Source organism: Triticum aestivum, chromosome 4A, assembly GCF_018294505.1.
Source record: "Triticum aestivum cultivar Chinese Spring chromosome 4A, IWGSC CS RefSeq v2.1, whole genome shotgun sequence".
Taxonomy (NCBI): Eukaryota; Viridiplantae; Streptophyta; class Magnoliopsida; order Poales; family Poaceae; genus Triticum; species Triticum aestivum.
The window spans coordinates 237,567,473-237,590,660 of NC_057803.1; positions in this window are offsets into that span (position 1 = coordinate 237,567,473).

The following is a 23,188-nucleotide window of genomic DNA, read 5'->3' on the forward strand; positions in this document are numbered from 1 at the left end:
TCAGGTGGAGTCCAATTAAGGACGGCTTGAACTCGCTCAGGGTTAACAGCAATACCTTTACCAGATATTACATGACCCAGATAGGTCACTTCTGACAACCAGAATTCACATTTAGAAAATTTGGCATAAAGGCGATGCTCTCGAAGTTTCTTCAACACTAGCCTTAGATGTTCGGCATGTTCTTCCTCGTTCTTGGAGTAGATGAGTATATCATCGAGATAAACTACGACGAATTTATCCAAATACTCCATGAAGATTGAGTTCATTAACCGAGAAAAGGTGGCTGGAGCGTTGGTTAAACCGAAGGACATGACGGTGTACTCGTATTGGCCATAACGAGTAACAAAGGCCGTTTTAGGAATGTCCCCGTTTCTGATTTTGATTTGATGGTAGCCCAACCTCAAATCCATCTTGGAGAAGACTGAGGATCCAGCGAGCTGATCATACAGGTCGTTGATCCTGGGAAGCGGATATTTGTTCTTGATTGTGACCAAATTGACAGGTCGGTAATCTACAACCATCCGGTCCGTACCATCCTTCTTCTTGACGAATAGGACGGGGCAAGCCCACGGAGATGAACTAGGTCGGATGAAACCCTTTTTCAAGGACTCATCGAGTTGTTTCTTAAGCTCGGCTAGTTCTAGGGGTGCCATCTTATAGGTCTTCTAGCAATCGGAACGGTTCCTGGAATGAGGTCTATTACGAACTCAACATCCCTGTCAGGTGGAACACCTGGCAATTCCTCTGGAAAGACATCCGGGAAGTCACGGACTACCGGAATGTCCTCAAGGTCTGGCAAAGGGCTGGCGTTAAGAGAAATAACTGTCGCTTGGCTATTCGGGTCAAGACATTGACTATCTTCCCCGAAGGATGGGTGAGTTGAACAGTCCTAGAGAAGCAATCAATTTTGGCTTGATGAGCTGACATCCAGTCCATACCCAGAATGATATTAATATCTGAAGATTTAAGGGCTATCAAGGATGCAAGAAAAACAAGTCTGTCGACTTGGATTTCATTTCCATAACTTACCCTAGAGGTCTGCCATCTAGACCCGGGAGTAGAAATTTCCATAGTGGATGGCATGTCACAGAATGCAACGTTATGCAAACGAGCATAATTTTCGGATATAAAAGAATGAGAGGCTCCTGTATCGAAAAGAACAGATGCCGGGTGGCAATTAACAAGAAGCGTACCGAGAACGACGTTGGGATCCTCTTGAGCTTCTTCGGCAGAGATACAGTTGACATGGCCACGTGAAGCGGTGACCGGCTTGGCGTGGAATACTTTTCCTGTCGGCTTGCCACGGCCAACAGCTTTAGCAGACTGGTTGGGGTTGGTCTGGGGACACTCACGCATATAGTGACCAGATTCCCCACACTTGAAACAAGTCACGGAACTGGTACGTGGAGGAGCATTGTTAGTTGGACCCCCATAGGGCTTGGCTGGTGCAGACTGTTGAACAGGGCGAGGCGCCTGGAAAGATGGCCTCGGTGTGAACCTGGGTGGCAGGGCGGTGTTGGGTACCCACACGCGGCGCTTCTGAGGACCAGCACCGGATGAGGAACCCATGTCACGGCCATGCTTGCGTGTTGCGTCATAGTCAGTCTGACCAGTTTCAGCACTGATGGCTTTGTTGACAAGTTTCTGAAAAGATGTGCACTCATGCAGACGGAGGTCACGGCGAAGCTCAGGACTAAGGCCCTTACGGAACCTTGCTTGCTTCTTGGCATCAGTAGACACTTCCTCAGTTGCATATCGTGCGAGATTACCAAACTCCCTGCTGTAAGCATCCACAGAAAGTCGGCCTTGGGTGAAACTGCAAAATTCTTCACGTTTACGGTCCATGAGACCCTCCGGAATGTGATGTTCACGGAAAGCCTCGCTGAATTCAGCCCAAGTAGTGACATGGCCCGCTGGGCGCATAGCTCCATAATTCTCCCACCATAGACTGGCGGGGCCTTCAAGATGATATGCAGCAAAGGTGACCTTGTCAGCCTCCGCTACCAGCGCGGAACGCAGTTTGTGAGCGATACTGCGAAGCCAGTCATCAGCGTCGAGAGGCTCGACGGAGTGGTGGAACGTGGGTGGATGTAATTTGATAAAATCACTGAGTGACACCACGTTAGTCCTCTGATGGTGTGCTGTGTTCTGTTCAATACGCTCCAACAAACGGTTGGTCTCCCGCTTGTTTCTCTCAGCTTCCATCATAACCTCGGCTAGGGAAGGAGGATGAGGCAGATTTGCATCCCTGACTTCACTGCCTTCGGCCTGCTCTTGAGGAGCAGGGTTAGTGCGCGTGTTGACCATCCTAGGTAAACAAGACAATGATTTAGTCAGGATGATAAAATTCCGACATAGGATATAAAATGTAAGGAATAACTCGAAATGCAAGATGATCATCCGTATGACATGGTAGATACAGAAACTGCTTCTTTTATTCCATCGTCATACACACCATACAGGGTTTAGTACAAGACCAAACAAAGTACTATTACGGTGAAAAGAGGATTACATCTCATCGGAGGCATCCCAAGCTCCTATACATTATTTTTCTACACCTCCGGAAAGAGTACAAACTAGGTCATATCCCACGAGTCACGCGGGACGATAGACGACACAGCTAGTGCGAACTAGTGATACTACCACTAACTCAGACCGATCCGTAGTAGTCCTCGTAGAAGTCACCTCCATAGCCTGGAAGCTCAACATGATCATCCGGAAACAGACGATCTCGCGGAGCTTGTGGACCATAGGGGCTAGGATGAGGTCTTGGACCAACAGACGGTGGCCTGCGGGGACCGCGAGGTGGGGTGATGCCTCCTACATCACGCCAACCCATCACGTCTGGCAGAGCAGATCTCACAGGATAGAGATCGCGCATATCTGAATATCCAGCTTGCACCGCCGGTGCGAACCGAGTCAAAGTGGCCCAGTGGTCAGCACGGGTATTGAAGAGCTCTAACCTCAAGGCCCGATTTTCACGGTCCTTATCCTCGAGCATCTCAGCAGTGGTGCGAGTCCGTGAATCCTCCTGGGTGGGGTCAGCATAGATAGCCTGGAGATACCCTTGTGCTCCCGGAAGTGATCCTGGCATATACCGGAAATCAGAGTCCCGAAATAGACCAGATCTGACTCGCATAATGGTCATCATAGAGTAGGCGGCGTCCTGCACAGCCATCTCAATAGTAACCCCGAGTCCATAGGAGCAGTGAAGGGGCTCGGTGGATCCAGGATAAGATGGAAATATCCGGACAGTGCAGAGATACTGGCTTTGATTGAAGTCCCGAAATTGCTCTTCGACCGTGTACTCAGGATACCAGCGGTATCCAGCCTCAGTCATTACCCTGACCAACTTGGCAGTATGGCCGGGTACATCTAGGCATCGAGTCAGGCGAACCACTTGATTGAGGTCGCGAGTGGCCATCTGAAAGCACAATCATAATGCAAAGGCATTAGAATTTCTAGCAAAATTTCGGCAGCATAACAGCTGTAAATGCTCAAGAAGGATTTGAGACATTTGACAAAGGATTTCGTACACACTCAACATCATCATATCAAAGTTCTGAATCCATTCTAACAACATAATGTGGTAGTAGAACTGAACTAGGCTTGTATCCATCAAACTTATAAGGTACTACTGATTAGTAACACGTGATCCTGATAGAGAGAATAGATCCTAATTCCTTAACCCCCGGTGGAAGAATGGACTGACTCAGATCAGAATGTCATAAGATAAAGGAGTAAAAAGAGCCTTACGTTCCAACCCACAAACAATTCCCCTACATATAACTAAAGAATTTCTAGACTCAACATCGACCAGTTTGGCTTGGAGAACCTACAGGCAGTCCGGCTCTGATGCCAACGCTGTCAGGACCCCGACTCGATGTCACATCGATCTAGCCGGTAACACCTCATATCACTTTGCGGCCTCACGCACGGTATCCCCACGGGTGTCGCCTTACCTTTGCCCGGGACCGTTTGCGCCTTTTGGCTCACGTATATGATAGTGTCGCTAGCATCCATATGATAAGGAGCCCGGGCTGACATGACTAGTCGTAAACCCAAAGTGGCACAGACTTACAGGGACAGGCATCCATGACCCAGCTTCGAACGTGTCGGTCATCAGCAAGTGGGTCCGGGCTGTAGCACTGGGCTAGCAGGACTCCGGTAAACCGGGCTGTAGCGGGCTAACAGGACTCCGGTACTCAAAGCGTGACATTTCCCCGAAGGGACAGACACAGGAACGAAGAAGGACACATGCCGGCCAGCCTAAGTGTTCCAGAGCAGTAGCAAGCTACCATGGCTCAGCGGTAACACTAGGAGACATTTCCCGGTAAGAGAGGCTACTAAAGATAAACAACTAGATAGTCAGATCCCACACATACCAAGCATTTCAATCATACACACAATATGCTCGATATGTGCAAATACAACGAAGCATCACAACATGACTCTACGACACAAGTACTTTATTTAAGGCTCAGGGAGCCATACATAACATACACAAAGGTACGGGTCTCACGACCCAACATTCAAGTCATACAGTCATACAAACCAGCAGCGGAAGTAACTTGTCTGAGTACAGACAACTAGTAAAATAAAAGAGGCTTGGAAAGCCTAGCTATACTACATGGTCCTTCACAAGCTCAGGATCACCACCTGGGCCTTTAGCCTACTCGTTGATGTCAACGTCTACATAGAACCCATCAGAAGGGGTTGCAGCGTCTTCTGTAAAAAATGTAAATTATAGCAACATGAGTACAAAGGTACTCAGCAAGACTTACATCAGATCCTACATACATGCATATTATCAAGAAGGGTTGGTGGAGTTATTGCAGCAAGCCAGCTTTGACTCTTGGCTAGACTATCCTACGATACTCCAACTTGAAATGGTTTTGCGCACACGAGTCCACTACTCACCACTTCAATACACTACCGAGGATCCGCCTCCGTCTTCCTACGGAAGAGCCATCCTCGGCACTCACACTTATCTTGAGGCTTTTAGCAGTTTCCATTTACTTGTCTATGAACTGTATAGGCAACCAAGTAGTCCTTTACCGCGGACGCGGCTATTCGAATAGATTATGATAACCCTGCAGGGGTGTACTTCTTCATACATGTTTCCACCACTTAGCGTCTGCACACGACATGTGCTCGGCAGACTTCAAGCGAAAGCCGACGTGGGTGTAGACCACGACCTACCTAAACACTTAAGCCTCTAGTCCAGGTTTATCGCCTATTCAGGTTCCATCCGCAGGGAGTCCGGCCGAGGTTTCCCATACGGCCCCGAACGATGTGAACAGGGTTCCCGAGATACCTAACGGGTATTCGGTACACCCGGCCACGTACCTACCGCATCACAGCCCACCCCTACGGTCAGCGCTGTCCACGGCCTCCAGTAGGCTACAAACACCAGAAACTACTTGCAACTCCTGGACAGAGAGCTAGGGTGAATAAGAAGTCGAGCGGGGTCATATTTCAGGGCCCAATGCATGGTAGTAGCTGTATCTTAAATCACACATACAGATCTCAGTGCTTAAGGTCGGCTTCAATGAAACAACCCACCATGTACTCCTACATGGCCTCTCATCGATACCTTTACCAAATCGTGTTCACCACACCACTCTCATTACCGACATAATCATTTCACTCTAGCCATCACCCAGATGAACCAGACCTGACACGACTCTAAGCATAGCAGGCATAGCAAGGTAGGAACAACACATACATATGGCTCAATCAACTCCTACACATGCTAGTGGGTTTCATCTAGTTACTGTGGCAATGACAGGTCATGCAGAGGAAATGGGTTCAACTACCGTAGCACACAGCAGTTTGAAACGCGTTGTCTTAATGCAGTAAAAGAGAGCAGGAGCGAGAACATGGGATTGTATCGATATGATCAAATGGTTGGTTGCTTGCCTGATGGTTCGATGCACTGATACGGTTCTTCGTTAGGGTAATCACGGTACTCCTCGGAGGCAGAACCTGTCGCAAAGGACACCGATACACAACCATCACCAAACAATGTGCAACAATATGATGCATGCATGAAACATGGCAATATGAGTGTGTTGGGCTAATGCAACTAAAACCAGAAGGGTTTGAACAAATTTGAATCAAAGATTCAAATTTCAAACTCAAACATGGCCTTTTAAAGTGCTTTTCCTTGTTCTGCTTAAAACATCAATTTAACTTGTTTGATCATGCATGAAAATAGTACAGATGGATAGATTGGATTTTTCTGATCATTTTTCATATATAATTTGTCCAATTTGGAGTTACAGAATAAAAGTTATGAATTTTTGAAGTTTAAATAATATTCTGGAATTTCCTGATTTAAATTAAATCCAGAAATATAATATTGCGCCAGCATGACGTCAGCATGACGTCAGTGGTCAACTGCGGCTGGCTGGGGTCAAACCTGACGTGTGGGGTCCACACGTCAGTGACAGGGGGGGTTTAACAGGGTTAATTTATTCCTAATTAGGGGTTAGTGGCGCTGGGGCCCACTGTCAGTGTCAGGGGGGTTAATTAAGCGGTGATTAGCACTAATCTGACCACCTGGCCGACGGGGCCCACGCGTCAGTGACCCTGGGGGGGTCAAACCCCAGGTCAAACAGGTCAAACCCACCGGCGACATGACGCCGGCGGGGCCCGAGACGGCGGCGCGATGCGGAAACGCGCTACAGGGCACGGGCGAGGCCGTGCTTGGGCTCGTTGGAGAGCCCTTGCTCCCGCGCGTCGAACGGTGGTGGTGGCCGTGCCTGTGGTGGCCGGTACCGACGACGGCGACGACCGTGGCGGCTGCCGGAGCTCGGTTGAGCTCGGGGTCGAGGCTACAACGGCTGCGGAGATGCGGGGTTGGCACCTACGGCTTCTACGCGGTGCGGTGAGGACGTGGGTGTGCTCGGTTGGGCGCTACGGTGACTGTGGCCACGACGGCGACGAGGCACGGCGGCGGCGAGCTTCGGAGCTCAAGGGGGCGGCAGCTACAGGATGCTAGGGACGACGGGGCAAGGGGGAATCGGGTCAGTGGCTCACCGCGGAGCTGCAGGGATGGTTAGCGGGCTCGGGGACGTCCGGTAGCTCCCGATTCGACGGCGACGATCTCCGGTGGCCGAGGAGGGGAACGGCGACGTGGGCGGCGATGCAGGGCTTCCGGAGACCCGTGGATCGGTGGGGAGGAAGAGGGGGTCGAGGCGGAGCTCCTGAGCTCAGCGGAGGGGCGAGGGGTGGCCGGTGACGGCTGCTATGGCGAACGGCGGCGATGGTGGTGTTCGGCCGTGAGAGAGGGAGCGAGGGAGAGGAGGGAGGAACCGAGGGAGAGTGAGAGAGAGCAGGGGGGAGGGCGTGGCGTCGTCCGGGGCATCGAGACGAGGAGGGGAGGGCAGGCAGGCAGGCGAGCAGGTGGCGTGGCGCGGTGGCGCGCGCGCGCGCCGGCCACACTCCCCTCCCTCTGTCGAGGACGAAGACGACAGAGGAGGGAGGCGGGCTGGGCCGCCTGCTGGCTGGGCCGGCCAGCTGGCTGGGCTGCACAGGGAGGAGCCCAGGTAAGCTCCTCCTTTTATTTATTTTCTTTTTCTAATTTCTGACATTTGTTTTGATTTAAATAAAATATTAAATCATTTATTTACCTTATGCCAATTTTTGCAGGAGCTAGATATATTATTCCAGAGCTCCTTTATAATTGGCATAATATTTGGACATATATTAATATATATAACTAATATATTTCCAATGCAAATATTTATGCATTAATTCCAAATGCCCAAAATAAATACCTATGAGCTCTTAAAAATATTGGTTTGATTTTTATCTCTGTCCAATATTTTCAGAGAGCAACATGAGCATTTTCTTGGACCTTTTTGGAGAAATTTTTATTTGGATCATTTTAAAAAAATGATTCTGAGGGTTTCACAAATCCCCATTTCAAATTAAATGGAAATTTAAACATGATGCACACACTCTGATGCATGACTAGCTAGGGTGTGACATGCGTGGGGACTCAAACCTCGCAATATCTCAAATAAATGGAGACTTCGATGCCAAGGATCCGAAAATGGCGGCATATCACAACGTCATCCTCAAAATGTCAGCTCGGTTCGAGGGGCTTGAATTCCACCATGTGGCTCGGGAAAACAATCAGGCGGCGGATATCCTCGCCCGTTTCGGCGCTAAGAGCGACCCTATCCCACCTAACATCCTCGTGGAAAAGCTGTTTATGCCATCCGTGGTATGGAAGGGGACACCGGTAACAATAGTCCAGACCTGGCCACAACACCAGATACTGAACACTCTGACACAATCGGAGGCTCTGCCATCGAAATAACACCTTCAGCCCACGTGATAATGGCCGTCATCGCCCCATGGACAGAACCATTCCTGGCCTACCTAACCAGGCAGGAACTACCCAAGGACCAAAATGAGGCACGCTGAATAGTGCGGAGATCTAAAGCCTACAAGGTCCATGAGGGAGAGCTTTATAAGAAAAGCACTACCGGAGTCCTTCAAAGGAGCATCTTTGAAGAGGAAGGGCAGAAGCTTTTGGCAGAAATCCATGCTGGACTCGGCGGCCACCACGCCTATTGGCCCACGGCCCGAGCACATGCACAGTATCTGGTCCAACATTGCGTCGGTTGCCAGCTTTTTGCAAACCAAAGCCATATGCCACCTACCGCTCTCCAAACAATCCCCATAACTTGGCCCTTTTGCGGTCTGGGGGCTTGATATGGTCAAACCCCTTAAAGGGGGAACCCATAAGAAAAAATACTTACTGTTCATGGTGGATAAATTCACCAAATGGATAGAAGCCAAACCCGTTAAAACGGCTGAATCCGGACCGGTGATAGACTTCATATCTGGGGTTGTACACCGTTATGGCATCCCCCACAGCTGACGAGGTAAAACTTTGGTGTAGCAACATGGGCATCAAGCTCGATTATGCTTCTGTCTATCACCCGCAAACTAACGGTCAAGTCGAGCGAGCAAATGGTCTTATCATGAGCGGCATCAAACCCAGATTAGTGCGGTCCTTAAAGGAATCAAACACGCGCTGGGTAGAGGAGCTCGACTCCGTACTATGGGGGCTGCGGACCACGCCGAATCGCACTACCGGATACACACCATTTTTATGGTGTACGGCGCTGAGGCGGTACTGCCTTGCGACATAATTCATGACTCACCTCGAGTGCGCATGTATGAAGAAAAAGAGGACGAGCTCGATTGGCAGGATAGTTTGGACGCCCTAGAGGTGGAGCGCGAAGTGGCAAAAGCCCGTTCCGCATTCTATCAGCAACAGGCTCGAAGGTATCAAAGCAGAGAAGTACGGGCCAAAACCTATAACGTTGGCAAACTAGTTCTATGCCTACTGGAGAAGAAAAAGAACAAGCTCAAGCCCAAATGGGAAGGTCCCTTCATTATTGACCAGGTTCTGACCGGTGGAGCGTACCGTCTGTGGGATGCATTGGACATCCCACTCGAGCCAAACCCATGGAACGCAGCCAGACTCCGAAGATTCTACGCCTAGTGCCGGACTCTATGTTCGTCTCCTTACCCCCGTCAATTTTTTGCATATCCTTTATCTGTCTTTTCTCTCTTTCTCTCTTCTTTTTTCTTCTCCTCAAGGCCTTAAAAGGCTAAATTGTGTCTTGACTATACAATTTTGACGCGCTAACCGTGCTCATTATACCTGGGGGCTTCTTATACAGAAGCTTAATATAACTATTTTTCTGGGCTTTATGCCCCACACATGTGTTATTCTTTCGCATGTACCTTTTTTGCCAGTATATGCATCGATATGACTTAAGTTTTGGCCAAGCTAGGTTGCCTTGCTCTTGTATTTATGCCCTACGTTCTCGTTAATTCGGCTAGGGCATAAGGGGAGCACCTCTGCGATTGTTACTGTCGGGTCAGCCGGATGTGTACCTCAGACTGGGTGAAGCCAAAAGCTAGCGTTCTTAAGGGAATATTCGGTCGGTGAACAAAATATGACTTTTATTTATTTTGATACATGCCCCCCAGATGTTTCTATTCCGCATCTCTTTTTGCAGTTCGGACATGCACATTAGGGCATGCGTACCCAGGGAAAGTAACCCTTAACGGAACTATTCTCCCTAGAAGATGTTTCTTACTATCCATGTAATATAACATACCTAGTTGGGTACTTTTCTATTCAAGCACTTATGACCCCTACGCCTGGTTTCCACTCATACCCCGGTTTTTACATAACCGAGCGAGTATTCGGATACACTCCGGACTATCGGGTCTAGAGGTCAAAGCGAAAAGGTCCAGCTAGGGACATTACACATGTCACTTAAAGTACACAGTCACTAAGACTGATTAAAGTCTTCTTCTATACCATCCAACAAGTTGTCTAGCCTACAATCCTGTTGGGAATACTTTGCGGCTAATTCTACTTGGTCATACACCAAACTGACGGGGATCTCTTTCCCATCGGGCCCCACAGGTCCGACCTCGGCCATGTGGTTTGGGTCAGCTTTGGTATATCGCGTCTTCACCATGGCCCGGGCTTCCCTTGCACCTTGTCGGCAGGCTGGTATCTTCCATAATTGGAAGCGCCGCCGCGCTTCCTTGAGCTTCTCTATAAGCTCCCCCATGCCTCCTGGCGGGGAGGCAGATGGCCACAAGGCTTGGGCAATACCTTGCATCACCTGCCGAACTTGTTCGTGCAGTTGTGAGAGCTCTGGTATAAGATCACCCGCAGACCCGGGCATCTCCTCCGCGGGACGACCCGTCAGCATACCTGCAGACATAACTCTGTTAGCCGTCTTCTTCACCGAACTCTTTCAAAAGTTCGTTCAAGCACTTACTGAAAATGTCGCGTCGAAGCCGCTTATTCTCCATCACGGAGTCTGCAAGTTCGGCTCGGACATCTTTCAGTTCCACGCCCAGCCGGATATTGGTGTCCTGGAGATTATTCTTCTCCTGCCTGACCCACGTAAGCACGCACTCGCCAGCATTTAGATGTCGATTAGCACGTTGCGCATCCTCCGGCACGGCCTTCTCGGACTCCTTCAACGCAGCCACCGCGACCCGTAGCTGGGCTTTGCACTCTTCCAGCTCTTGAGACAATTGGGTATTCTTCTCTGTACGAACCTGCACCAATAATGATCCTTAAATCAGTTGTGTCAACTGTTTCAAGACTCAGGAGCTACTGATATATATAATCGTCAGATTTTCTTACCCGTATATCCTTTACATACTGGTCCATGGCTCTGGCAAGACCGTTTTGAGTAGCACGGATGTACGCATCTCCTGAGTTGAAGGCATCGGACGCCTCTTGGGAAAAACAAGCGTCACGGAGTACGGCCCGGCGACGCATGTGATTCATGGCGCTCTCCACTTCGGAATTTGTAGCGGATAGTCTATCCGCATCCTCTGTAGGAGGAGCATCCGGCATTCGCCCTGTGTTAGCTACCGCCTCTATGTTCGGCCCTGCAGCCCGATTGGTGGAGGCGTGATCGGCAACCTCTACGGATATAGTCCAGCGAGCGTTTTTCCTACCAGGAAACATGGACATCGTTATATTTTAAGAAAGATGACAACCACGGAGCGAGGTTCTATATCATACCTCTGCGTCGGTGTCTCAGTCCTGACCGCCTTCCTTTTTGGCCTACCCGGCTTCGGCGTCCCTCGTTGGCGAGTCAGTGCGGGTTCAGCATGGCGTCCCGAGGGCCTTCCCTGTAAAACACCATATGTGTACAGTAGGTGAAGTGCATAAAAGGGGATCCTTCTCGGAAGTTGGGACTCCGGTTTTCCTTACATGCGATGCAGGGAGTAGCCTAGGATAGTCGTCTATGATGGCCACCATGGCATCATCGCAGCTCAATTGATAGAATGTCCTGTCGATCAGCTCCACAAATATGTCCGGATCCTCTTCGAGTCCGGGATCGAGAGCCCGGTCAGGGTCATCCGGTTGTGGAGGTGGGTTGTTGACCTCCCTTACAGCTTTTCGCAGTTCCTGCCATGAAACGTCAAGGTGAGTATTTATGATGAAGAATGCGGGAAGGTTGGGAGTAAAAAGTGACAGCTCACCCAGCTTGGAGGGTTGTACATGGAGAATCCAGACTGTGGCTTAATACAGATGAAATCCTCTTCCTCTACCTTGAACAACTCGGACAGAATTTTTGCTAGAGCAGCAGCAGAGTGCGGTCCCTTACGCCCGCAGCGGGTGGCATCATCTTGCCCGTTAAAGCGCCACATGGGGTGCCCTCAATATTGAAGTGGTTGCACCCCCGCATTATACATATTGACATAACCTCGATTATTGTCAATCCTGATTAAGCCAGCGATTTTATCCGGCCCGTCAGGTAAAGGACCTCTCCATTATCTTCCTCCTGAGGGCTCCGTGGGCGCCAGCTTTGGCATTTCTTCAAAGGGGCATTGTCAAACTCGGGAAGACCCCTCCGAATAGGATCTGGAAGGGGGATGTCCTCCATATAAAACCACTTCGAAGGCCAGTCTTCGGACGTCTTCTTCGGGGTACCGGACAGGTATCCGGTCCCGGCGATGCACCATATTTTGGCTCCGCCCACTTGATATATTGACCCCTCCTGTGTACGGGGCACAAGGTAGAATAGCCTCTTCCATAGCTTGAAATGAGCTTCGTGGCACAGAAACAGCTCACAAAGGGGAACATAACCAGCGATGTGTAATATGGAAGCGGGGGTGAAATTATGCAACTGGAGGCCGTAAAACTCCAGGAGCCCCTGGAGGAACGGATGGATTGGAAATCCAAGTCCCCTTAGTAAATAAGGGACAAGGCATACCCTCTCCCCCTTGGAGGGATTGGGGAAGCTCTCCGCTTGCTCCCGGCCATTATAGGTAGCGAGCCCGGCTCGAACGGGGACCATATATGCTGGAGGGAGAAATCCCTGGGTCTGTAACTCTACTAATTGGCTGTGCGGGACGGAACACTTCTCCCAATCACCGGGCTTAGGGCTATGGGAGCGGGAGGAGGAGCTGTGATGGCCGGCCATGTTGGAATGGATTTTTTCGAGCGCGCTCCGATAGATACTCGCCGTGGGAGGATGGTGTGGTTTGGATCTAAGAATCCCCGTCCCTTTAATAGACAAGTTTACTTACATGGCTAGGGTGGCGAATGTAAAAATGTCCTGGCTCCTCGCATTTGCTCGACACGTGGAAGATAGACCTTATTGGGCGCAGAAGCCAAGAAGTGCAACATTTATGGGGAGCCGGACACTACTCAGCAGATATTCAAAATTTGGAGAAGAACCCGCCTTGCAATGCCGAAGACAATCTACGCGCCGGACTCATCGTCATTGAAGCTTGGTTCGGGGGACTACTGAGGGAGTCCTGGATTAGGGGGTCTCCGGATAGCCGGACTATATCCTTTGGCCGGACTATTGGACTATGAAGATACAAGATTGAAGACTTCGTCCCGTGTCCGGATGGGACTCTCCTTGGCATGGAAGGCAAGCTTGGCAATATGGATATTAGATCTCCTCCCTTGTAACCGATTTTGTGTAACCCTAGCCCCCTCTGGTGTCTATATAAACCAGAGGGTTTAGTCTGTAGGACAACATACAATCATACCGTAGGTTAGCTTCTAGGGTTTAGCCTCTACGATCTCGTGGTAGATCAACTCTTGTAATACTCATGTCATCAAGATCAATCAAGAAGGACGTAGGGTATTACCTCCATCAAGAGGGCCCGAACCTGGGTAAACATCGTGTCCCCCTCCTCCTGTTACCATCCGCCTTAGATGCACAGTTCAGGACCCCCTACCCGAGATCTGTCGGTTTTGACACCGACAGGTATTACACCGCAAGGTGGCCTGAACCAGTATAAACCCCCGTGTCCCTTGTTCTTTGGGTCCGTTGAGCTAGGCCGTCGGATCATTGAGTGAGCGATCTAGGAAGAGAGTGTTCTTCATGCGCACCCCAAAGTTCGAACATCACAATGGTTTGCCAGAACCCGTAATCTGACAGGTTCAACCGGTGCCCGAGGGAGCAAGATGTAACACCCCGGATGTAACTTTACATTATTGTAACTCCAACTCTTGCCATTTTAGGCTATGTGATATGATATTCCCTCCGTGGTTGGGTTTTTGTCTTAGTTTTTCATTTTGTTCATGTCATGCATTTGATCTCATGCCATAATGTGCATCTCATTTGCATTCATGCTCGTCTCATGCATCCGGTCATTTTCCCCATTGTCTGTTTCGCGATCCGACACTCCCACATGCACCCGTTGCACCCCTCAAATCTTGTTTCGTGAGCGGGAGAAAAACTTTCTCGGAATGGGTCGAGATTTGTCGAGTGGCCTTGGTACATCACCGGTAGGCCGCCTATCGAATTTCGTTCCATTTGGAGGTCGTTTGATGCCCCAACGGTTAACCAGTTAACTACAAAAGCCTCTCTCCCATTGCAGCCCAACACCCCTCCAAAACAGCCCACTAGCCCATCTAAACATCCTCCATGCTCTCCGTCCTTGGATCACGATCGTGTGGGCAAAAAGCGCAGCTCATTTGGACTCTCCTAGCTCTCCCTACCTATATATATGCATCCCCCTTCCAAATCTCAGATGAAACCCAAGCTCCGCTCCCCTCGCACCGCCGGACGAATACGCCGCCGCCAGACGAGTCCGCCGGCCACGTCTCCTCCACCAATCCCACTCCGCCACATCAACATCGCCGCCGCCGCACCCTCTCAGTCGTTACCATGTCAGCCCGGCACCCTACTTCGTCGCGCTCCACCGCGCGGGCCCGCCGGGGCCCCACCATAGCACTCCCGGTCCGGCACCACCGCCAGCGCATCCCGTGCGCCTCCCCGTGCTTGCAGCGCCAGCCCGCGCCCGAGTTTGCCGCCTCCACCGCTGGACGCCACCGCCCTCACCGCCCGACCTCGCCGGCTGCCGCCCGCCGAGTTCGGGCGCCACGCCGTCTCCTCTGTCGCCCGTCGTCGGCGATGCCACTGGATCCGGCGACCTCTCCTCGCAACTCCTCCCACCTCTCCCACCATCTCTTATCGGGATTTGTCGGCGCATCAGGCAGTCTTGCTGGTCTTGTTTTGCCATTGTCGAAATGTCTTGTAACCGAGATTCTTAGACTGATCGGGTCTTTAAGGGAGAAGGAATATCCTTCGTTGATCATGAGAGCTTGTGATGGGCTAAGTTGGGACACCCCTACAGGGTATAAACTTTCAAGAGCCATGCCCGTGGTTATGTGGCAGATTGGAATTTGTTAATATCAGATTGTAGAGAACTTGACACTTGACTTAATTAAAATGAATCAACCGCGTGTGTAGTCATGATAGTCTCTTTTCGGCGGTGTCTGGGAAGTGAACACAGTTGGGTTATGTTTGAACGTAAGTAGTTCAGGATCACTTCTTGATCGTTTCTAGTTTTTCGACCATTGCGTAGCCTCTCATCTTACTCTTATATGTGTATGTTAGCCACCATATTTGCTTAGCGCTTGTTGCAGCTCCACCTCATTTCCATATCCTACCCATAAGCTCAAATAGACTTGATCTTGTGGGTTTTGAGATTGCTGAGACCACGTGACTCACAGATACTTCCAAAACTATTGCAGGTGCCGACGATACTAGTGCAGGTGATGTGACCGAACTCAAGTGGGAGTTCGATGAGGAGTCTTTTTGTGATGATCAGTAGTGGTGCCCAGTTGGGACAATCGAGGATCTAGCAGTTGGGTTATCTTCTTTTCATTTGGTTGTCCGTAGTCGTACTATGAGTGTACTCTATTGATGTATGGATTATTTGCTATTTGTCTGACGTGGCGATTGTAAGCCAACTCTATTTATCCCTTTCTTCTTCATTACATGGGATTGTGTGAAGATGACCCTTCTTGTGACAAAACCACATTGCGGTTATGCCTCTAAGTCGTGCCTCGACATGTAGGAGTTATAGCCGCATCGTGGGCCTTACATAAGAGCAGGGACTTGTGCACGCCGACATCCACAAACAACCACCGCTTCCGGTATCCATGTACAACCGGCGAGAGCTTGAAGTCGATCCCTGAGCCCGCCGTCGCCGCCACAGCTTGGAAGGTCACACACCCTGAGCACTGGCGGGCGTCGGTCAAATGAAGCCAGAAGAAATGGCAGAACAAGGCCACGGAGGGAACAATGCCCACCATGGCCTCGCCGATGAAGGTGAAGATGACAAAGGAGAAGAATGGATTGGGGATCCAAGTGTAGCGCATGGACTTGGTAAAGCGATATTATGGCATTGAAGAAATTAGAAAAGGGGGAAGTAAGCCAACAGGAGGGCGTGGAGATGAATGGGGATCTCAGTAGCCGCTAGGTCGACCAGGGCGCGGGAACCAGGCCAAGCCACCATCGCGCCCCACTCGTTGGAACTCGCGGCGAGCGTCGGGCGGACCTTGTCCAGCATCTCCTTGTTAACCACCATCGACCGCTCGCGGGCGGGCTCGAAGGCCGGCGGGGATTCGGCCGGAACACGGCTCTTCACTTTCTTCTTCTTTGCCAGCTTCGGCGCCATGACGACAGGGGGAGAGCTGAGAAGATGGAGAGGCCAAGAAAGCTCGTGGCAAGCAAAGAAGATGGAGCTGAGACGATGGCGGCTGCCACCAAGACGGGAGGTTATCAAGGCTGCGTGGGGAAGTGGGGGCGCCCATGTCCCGTCCATCGCCACGCGTCAATCTAGGCCGCAGGCGTTTGGGGCCCGCGGTGCTCCGCACATGCATCTTGGCTTCGCCTGTAAGCCAAGCTTGAGCGCGCCTTGGGGCTGGGGGCTACTATCGGTGTCCTGTGAATGGGGGTACCTAGACTTGCCTGCATGCGGCCACGGTGTGGCTCCACCAGCGGCCTGGTATGGCCCAGTTTCAGCAGCACGATTCAAAACCCTCGTGAGGGGCCAAGCCTCACGAGGTGGACGACACCAAGACCTCCCCAGGGGGCGGCCTCACTAGGCTGCCTCCGGAGGAGCGGAGATATCAAGGCAAGGTGCAATTCGTGAGGTTCACCTGATGTGAACCATGATGACCAAGGCCAGGCGAGCGCCAGCGGGCGCAATGTACCTGTTTCCCGTTTGGTGCCAAGGGGGCAAGCGCAGGCATGGAGTACCGATGAATCAAGAAAAGGTTTACATATTGGTGCAACAAGACCAAGACCGCCTGGACGATAGGACAGACGTCATCGTGGAGCCCACTATAGCGTCACCACCAGAGTCTTTGTAGGCGAAGACTACTTTTGTCAAGATAACTTGTACTAGTTGTCCCCCTTTGCATTTGGCTGTTGTAGGATCCCTTCCCGGCTACATTTGGGAAGAGGACCAAGGACTTAGCCACCACCATAGAACGGGGATCATTCAGACCATCCTCTCACCCACCAGCTCATCGAGCTCAAGAACACATTACCTCCTGAGGCTGTTCCACCAGTGTACTAGTTCATCCTCAGCCCCTTGAGGAAATCGACCACAAAGCAGGAGTAGGGTATTACACCGCAAGGTGGCCCGATCCAAGATAAACTGATGTGTCTCTTGTCCCTTGGGTTCGTTGAGTTAGGCTTTGGAATCGTTGGGCCGGCAGGTCGGGGAGTAGGAGTTCTTCGTACGCACCCCAGTGTTCGAACCTCTCAAGGGTCTGCGGAGCCCTGAATCCGACACCACGCATTGATCAGATCGTCAACTCCACCGCCGAGTGCGATATACTGTGCTTCCTAGACGCCTTCTCGGGCTATCACCAAATCAAGATGGCGGTGCAGGATGTTGAGAAGGCATCTTTCTTGACCCTGTGCGGGGTATAATGCTACACCTACATGCCGTTCGGAATGCACAATGCTGGAGCAACTTTCCAGCGGCTGATGCACACCGCCCTGGGCCAGCAGCTCGGAGGAACACCAAGGCATATGTCGATGACATAGTGGTGAAGTCTTGGGAGGCAAGAACCCTTGTTGAATATCTAGAGGAAACATTTGCTAGTCTGCGCAAGGTGAACCTATGACTCAACCCACAGAAATGTGTGTTTGGCATCCCGTCCGGCAAGCTGCTGGGATTCCTGGTGTCGAACAGAGGGATCAAGCCTAACCCGGAGAAGGTCAAGGCGATAGAAAGGATAATTCCACCACAGACTCTCAAGGAGATGCAGAAGCTGGCAGGCTGTGTAACCTCACTTGGGCACTTCATCTCCAAGTTAGGTGAGCGTGCACTTCCTTTCTTCAAGATCATGAAGAAGAAGAAGGGCTCGTTCGAGTGGACTGCAGAGGCTGAAGTGACCTTCCAGGACCCCAACAGGTTCCTCACTAGCCCACCAGTGATGGTAGTGTCGCGCCTGTGACGCCCCAAGACCGGAGCTTCAGATGCCTTCCATGGGTTCTGAGATTCGTTGGTGTTTTGTTTGGTTCGTTGCATTCGTCATTGCATCATGTGCATTGCATCATGTCATCATGCCATCATGTCATTTCTTTTTTAACTCAACTAAATAATTGGCATGGATCCTTGATCCATTTAAACCGAGGGAAATACACATGGTGATTTTCTCTTTATAACATATATCCTCCCAATATTATTAGGGACCTATAATAAATATTCCATCCTTATAGAATCAACCATAACACATGTGCAAAGTATTTTCCATGTATATTCCTCTTCGAGTTTGACCTTCAAACCTTGCCAATATTTTTCTCATCCCTTTTATCGAGGCTCTTCAAAAATCTCAGCCCATTTTGAGTCTTTTCGAATGGGCTTCAAAATTCAAACATGTGGAATTATATTCAACATGTGCGAATCTATTTTCTCCAAAAATCCCCTTGTCATTTTATTTAAATTCCTCACATTTTTGTGAGTCCAGTAATTTTACCCTCGTGCGCTAATTCTTTTCCTTAAAACCCCTTCTTTTTTCGTTTCTCTCTAATTCTTTTAGGTTAAAGAAATTAATTAGGAAGAGGAAGAAGAGAGTCCAACCCAACTGGGCCTCTCATCGGCCCAACCTTCCCCAGCCAATTCGGCCTGTAGGCCCTCCTCTCCGACCCACCTAGGCAAGCCGGCCTCTTTTGCCCCTCCTTGGCCCGCACCCCTCTAACCCTAGGCCCAGTGAACCAACCTCCCTCTCCCTGCCTGATCCCACTCAACTCTCCCTCTCATCCTCATCCACCGCCTCCAACACCCCCACACACGCCCCAGGAACCGCTCGAGCCCCTCTCCCTCTCGCTCCCACACGCATCGCTAGGGAGAGGCGCTCCCCAGCATGCGCTAGCCCGCGCCCCCGCCTCCTTCTTCCACCAGCAACGCCATCCTTCTCCTCCACCGCCAGCCGTACGTCGGGGCCCTTCCTCCGCCTCTGCTCCGTTCTCCTACGACAACCGCACCGGCGCCCCAAGCTCTCCTCTCCGCCTTGCCTTCCTCCATCGACCTCGCGCCCGTCTCCTCGGCCGGACGACCACCTCGCCGGTGACCAAACGCCCGCCGCCGAGCAGTCGCGCGCATCGGCCGGCGACCAGTGCCCCTGCCGGTCCTGCGCTGCTCCTTCCCATCCCCGCACGCGCCAGGGGCCGAGCCTTCTCACTGTGCCTCTCATGGCCTCGCAGCCTGGCCTCCTGTCTGGCACCCAATCACCTGCCGCTGCCCTTCTACAACGCCATGTCCACGACCAGCAGGAGGCCGCCGCTCGCCTCGCACCTCTGCTGCCGACGACCGAGGCCGCTGCGGTATGCCCGCAGTCACCCAGTGCCGCGACTTGCTCCTCTGCTCCCGAGTCCCTGCTTCGCCGATGCGCCTCCCCTGGCCTCGCCGCCTCGTTGCAGTGTTCTTCCTCGAGCCACCCCGTCAGGGTTCCTCTTTGCTGTGGACTGCCAAGTACCACCGCCCGAGTCTTTTGCCTTGCTTCGTTTTTTATTGAAGACCGAGACAAGACCGCCAAGATGCATCCTGGTGTCGCCGAAGACACATGCACGACTACATGAAGACCCGCCAAGACCGACTACGATGCCCGAACGAGTACTGTTTCCGCGGATGGCGCCAAGTTCCACTACCGTCGACCCTCAAGACCAACAAGTACCACGACGATGCGTCATGTTCATCTACCACCGTCTTCAGAACTGCTAAGAACGTCAAGTACCTATGACCGAAGAACGCCAAGTACCTCTCTGAAAAACGAACATGTACCACTACGTCCAGAGACCTTGAACCCGTCAAGTGCGACAACGATTGTGTACAACTACCGACGACGTGCATGTTGCCAAGTACCCTCTCCGGATCGTCATGTTCGACTACCGATAAACATGTACCAATACCGTCACCGTGATCGCGAGAACCTCTACCGTCGACCCTAGAGCATGAGAAAACGACTACTTCCACTATGAAAGTCCCGAGAACGTCTACTTCCCCTTCTCCGCTTCGAACTTGATCCGTTCCGATAATGCATGCTCTGAAAGGTATAACCGCCGAGACGACCTTCCGAGAATGAATATGTTGTATGAGATGCTCATGTTCGAACCATGTCTGAGCTATCATTGCACGTTCCTGCTCGGTTGCCATGCCGTCGACCCACGGAAAACCCGGTATCCGGGACCACCCCACCATCTTCGCATGATTCATTCATCCACACTTTCTCTTGCATCGACATCTCAATGAGTTGTCGGATCACCGGAATGTTGTCGTGGCACCATTTCCGTTGTAGTTGCCGTGGCACCCCTTTTGTTCCGCCATGGCGACCAAATGCTTCATAATGCTCTTGTCAAACTTTTAATAAAAATTGCATAAACTTGCACATGTCATCCGCATCATGTTAACAACATCAAGAATGTTTAAAATTGTTGTTTGTATTAATTTTCTAAATGCATATGGGGATTTACCGGATTTGTTGTTTGCCATATCCGGCCCAATTTAAATTGTTTAGATAGATAATTCCTTTATGCTTCACCTCTTGTCATGTTAACCAACATTTAATATTGTTGAGTACCTAAACGAGAGAGAACTAAATATTTGATGTGGTGCTTCGTTTTGAGCTCCACTTAACTTGTAGTTTTGCTTGTGCACTTTGCCATGCCATGCTTCATTAAACCGGACATGCATCATACTTGATTGTGCATCATGCCATGTTTATGTGATGGTTGTTTACGATGATTGTTTGATTCTTTCCGGTGTTGCTTCTTCGGGTTGGTTCTGATAACGTCGTGTTGTGAGGATTCGTTCGACTATGTTCGTTTATCTTCTTCATGGACTCGTTCTTCTTCCTTGCGGGATTTTAGGCAAGATGACCATACCCTCGAAATCTCTTCTATCTTTGCTTGCTAGATGCTCGCTCTTTTGCTATGCTTATGCTGCGATACCAACCACTTGCTCATCTTGCCTCCCATATTGTTAAGCCAAGCCTCTAACCCACCTTGTCCTAGCAAACCGTTGTTTGGCTATGTTACCGCTTTGCTCAGCCCCTCTTATAGCATTGTTAGTTGTAGTTGAAGATTGGAACTTGTTCCATGTTGGAACATGGTTATTTTGTTGGGATATCACAATATCTCTTATTTAAATTATTGCACCTATATACTTGGTAAAGGGTGGAAGGCTCGGCCTTATGCCTGGTGTTTTGTTCCACTCTTGCCGCCCTAGTTTCCGTCATATCGGTGTTATGTTCCTGGATTTTGCGTTCCTTACGCGGTTGGGTTATAATGGGAACCCCTTGACAGTTCGCCTTGAATAAAACTGCTCCAGCAAGGCCCAACATTGGTTTTACCATTTTCCACCTAGCCTTTTTTCCCTTGGGTAGGCCTGCCCAAGGGTCATCTTTATTTAAACCCCCGGGCCAGTGCTCCTCTGAGTGTTGGTCCAACCCGTCAGCTGCCGGTGGCCACCAGGGGCAACTCTAGGCTGGCCTACCGGAACCTTGGACAATCCGGTGTGCCCTGAGAACGAGATATGTGTAGCTCCTATCGGGATTTGTCGGCACATTCGGGTAGCTTTGCTGGTCTTGTTTTACCATTCTCGAAATGTCTTATAACCGAGATTCCGAGTCTGATCGGGTCTTCCCGCTAGAAGGAATATCCTTCGTTGACCGTGAGAGCTTGTGATGGGCTAAGTTGGGACACCCCTGCAGGGATTTGAACTTTCAAAAGCCGTGCCCGCGGTTATGGGAAGATGGGAATTTGTTAATGTCCAGTTGTAGAAAACCTGAAGTTGACCTTAATTAAAATACATCAACCGCGTGTGTTACCGTGATGGTCTCTTCTTGGCGGGGTCCGAGAAGTGAACACGGTGTTGGAGTAATGCTTGACGTAGGATGTTCTAGGATCACTTCTTGATCATAGTTGTTCGACCGTGCTTTTGCCTTCTCTTCTCGCTCTCATTTGCGTATGTTAGCCACCATATATGCTAGTTGCTTGCTGCAGCTCCACCTCATACCTTTTACCTTACCTATAAGCTTAAATAGTCTTGATCGCGAGGGTGTGAGATTGTTGAGTCCCCGTGACTCACAGATACTTCCAAAACCAGTTTGCAGGTGCCGATGAACTATGTAGATGACGCAACCCGAGCTCAAGGAGCTCTTTATGTTGTTCTGTTTCTAGTTGATCAGTAGTGGAGCCTAGTTGGGGTCGATCGGGGATCTGTGTAGCATTTGGGGTAGTTTTCTTTTATTTTGGGTTCCGTAGTCGGACCTTGATTGTATCCGGTTGATGTAATGTTTTATTTATGTATTGTGTGAAGTGGCGATTGTAAGCCAACTATGTATCTTTTTCCCTTACGTATTACATGGGTTGTGTGAAGATTACCTCACTTGCGACATTGCTTTCAATGCGGTTATGCCTCTAAGTCGTTCTTCGACACGTGGGAGATATAGCCGCATCGAGGGCGTTACAGTGCCCCCTCGAACCCTTGGTGCTCTACCTAGCTCCATGCCTCACTCTGCTAGCACGGCGCTCGTGGCGGTCTGGGAAGAGCGTCAGGCCAAGGGCTCGCGGAGCAGCATCTAGCACCTGACCAAGAATCCGTAGCCTGAGAACGGCGCTCATGAGGCCACGACTGTAACACCCTCCAATGCGATTATATCTCCCACGTGTCGGGGCATGACTTAGATGCCTAGCCGCATGGTAGTTTTGTCGCAAGAGGGGTAATCTTCACACAATCCCATGTACTGAATAAGAAAGGGATAAAGAGTTGGCTTACAATCGCCACTTCACACAATACATGAGTAATTCATACATCATCCCAAGTACAATCAAAGGTCAGACTACAG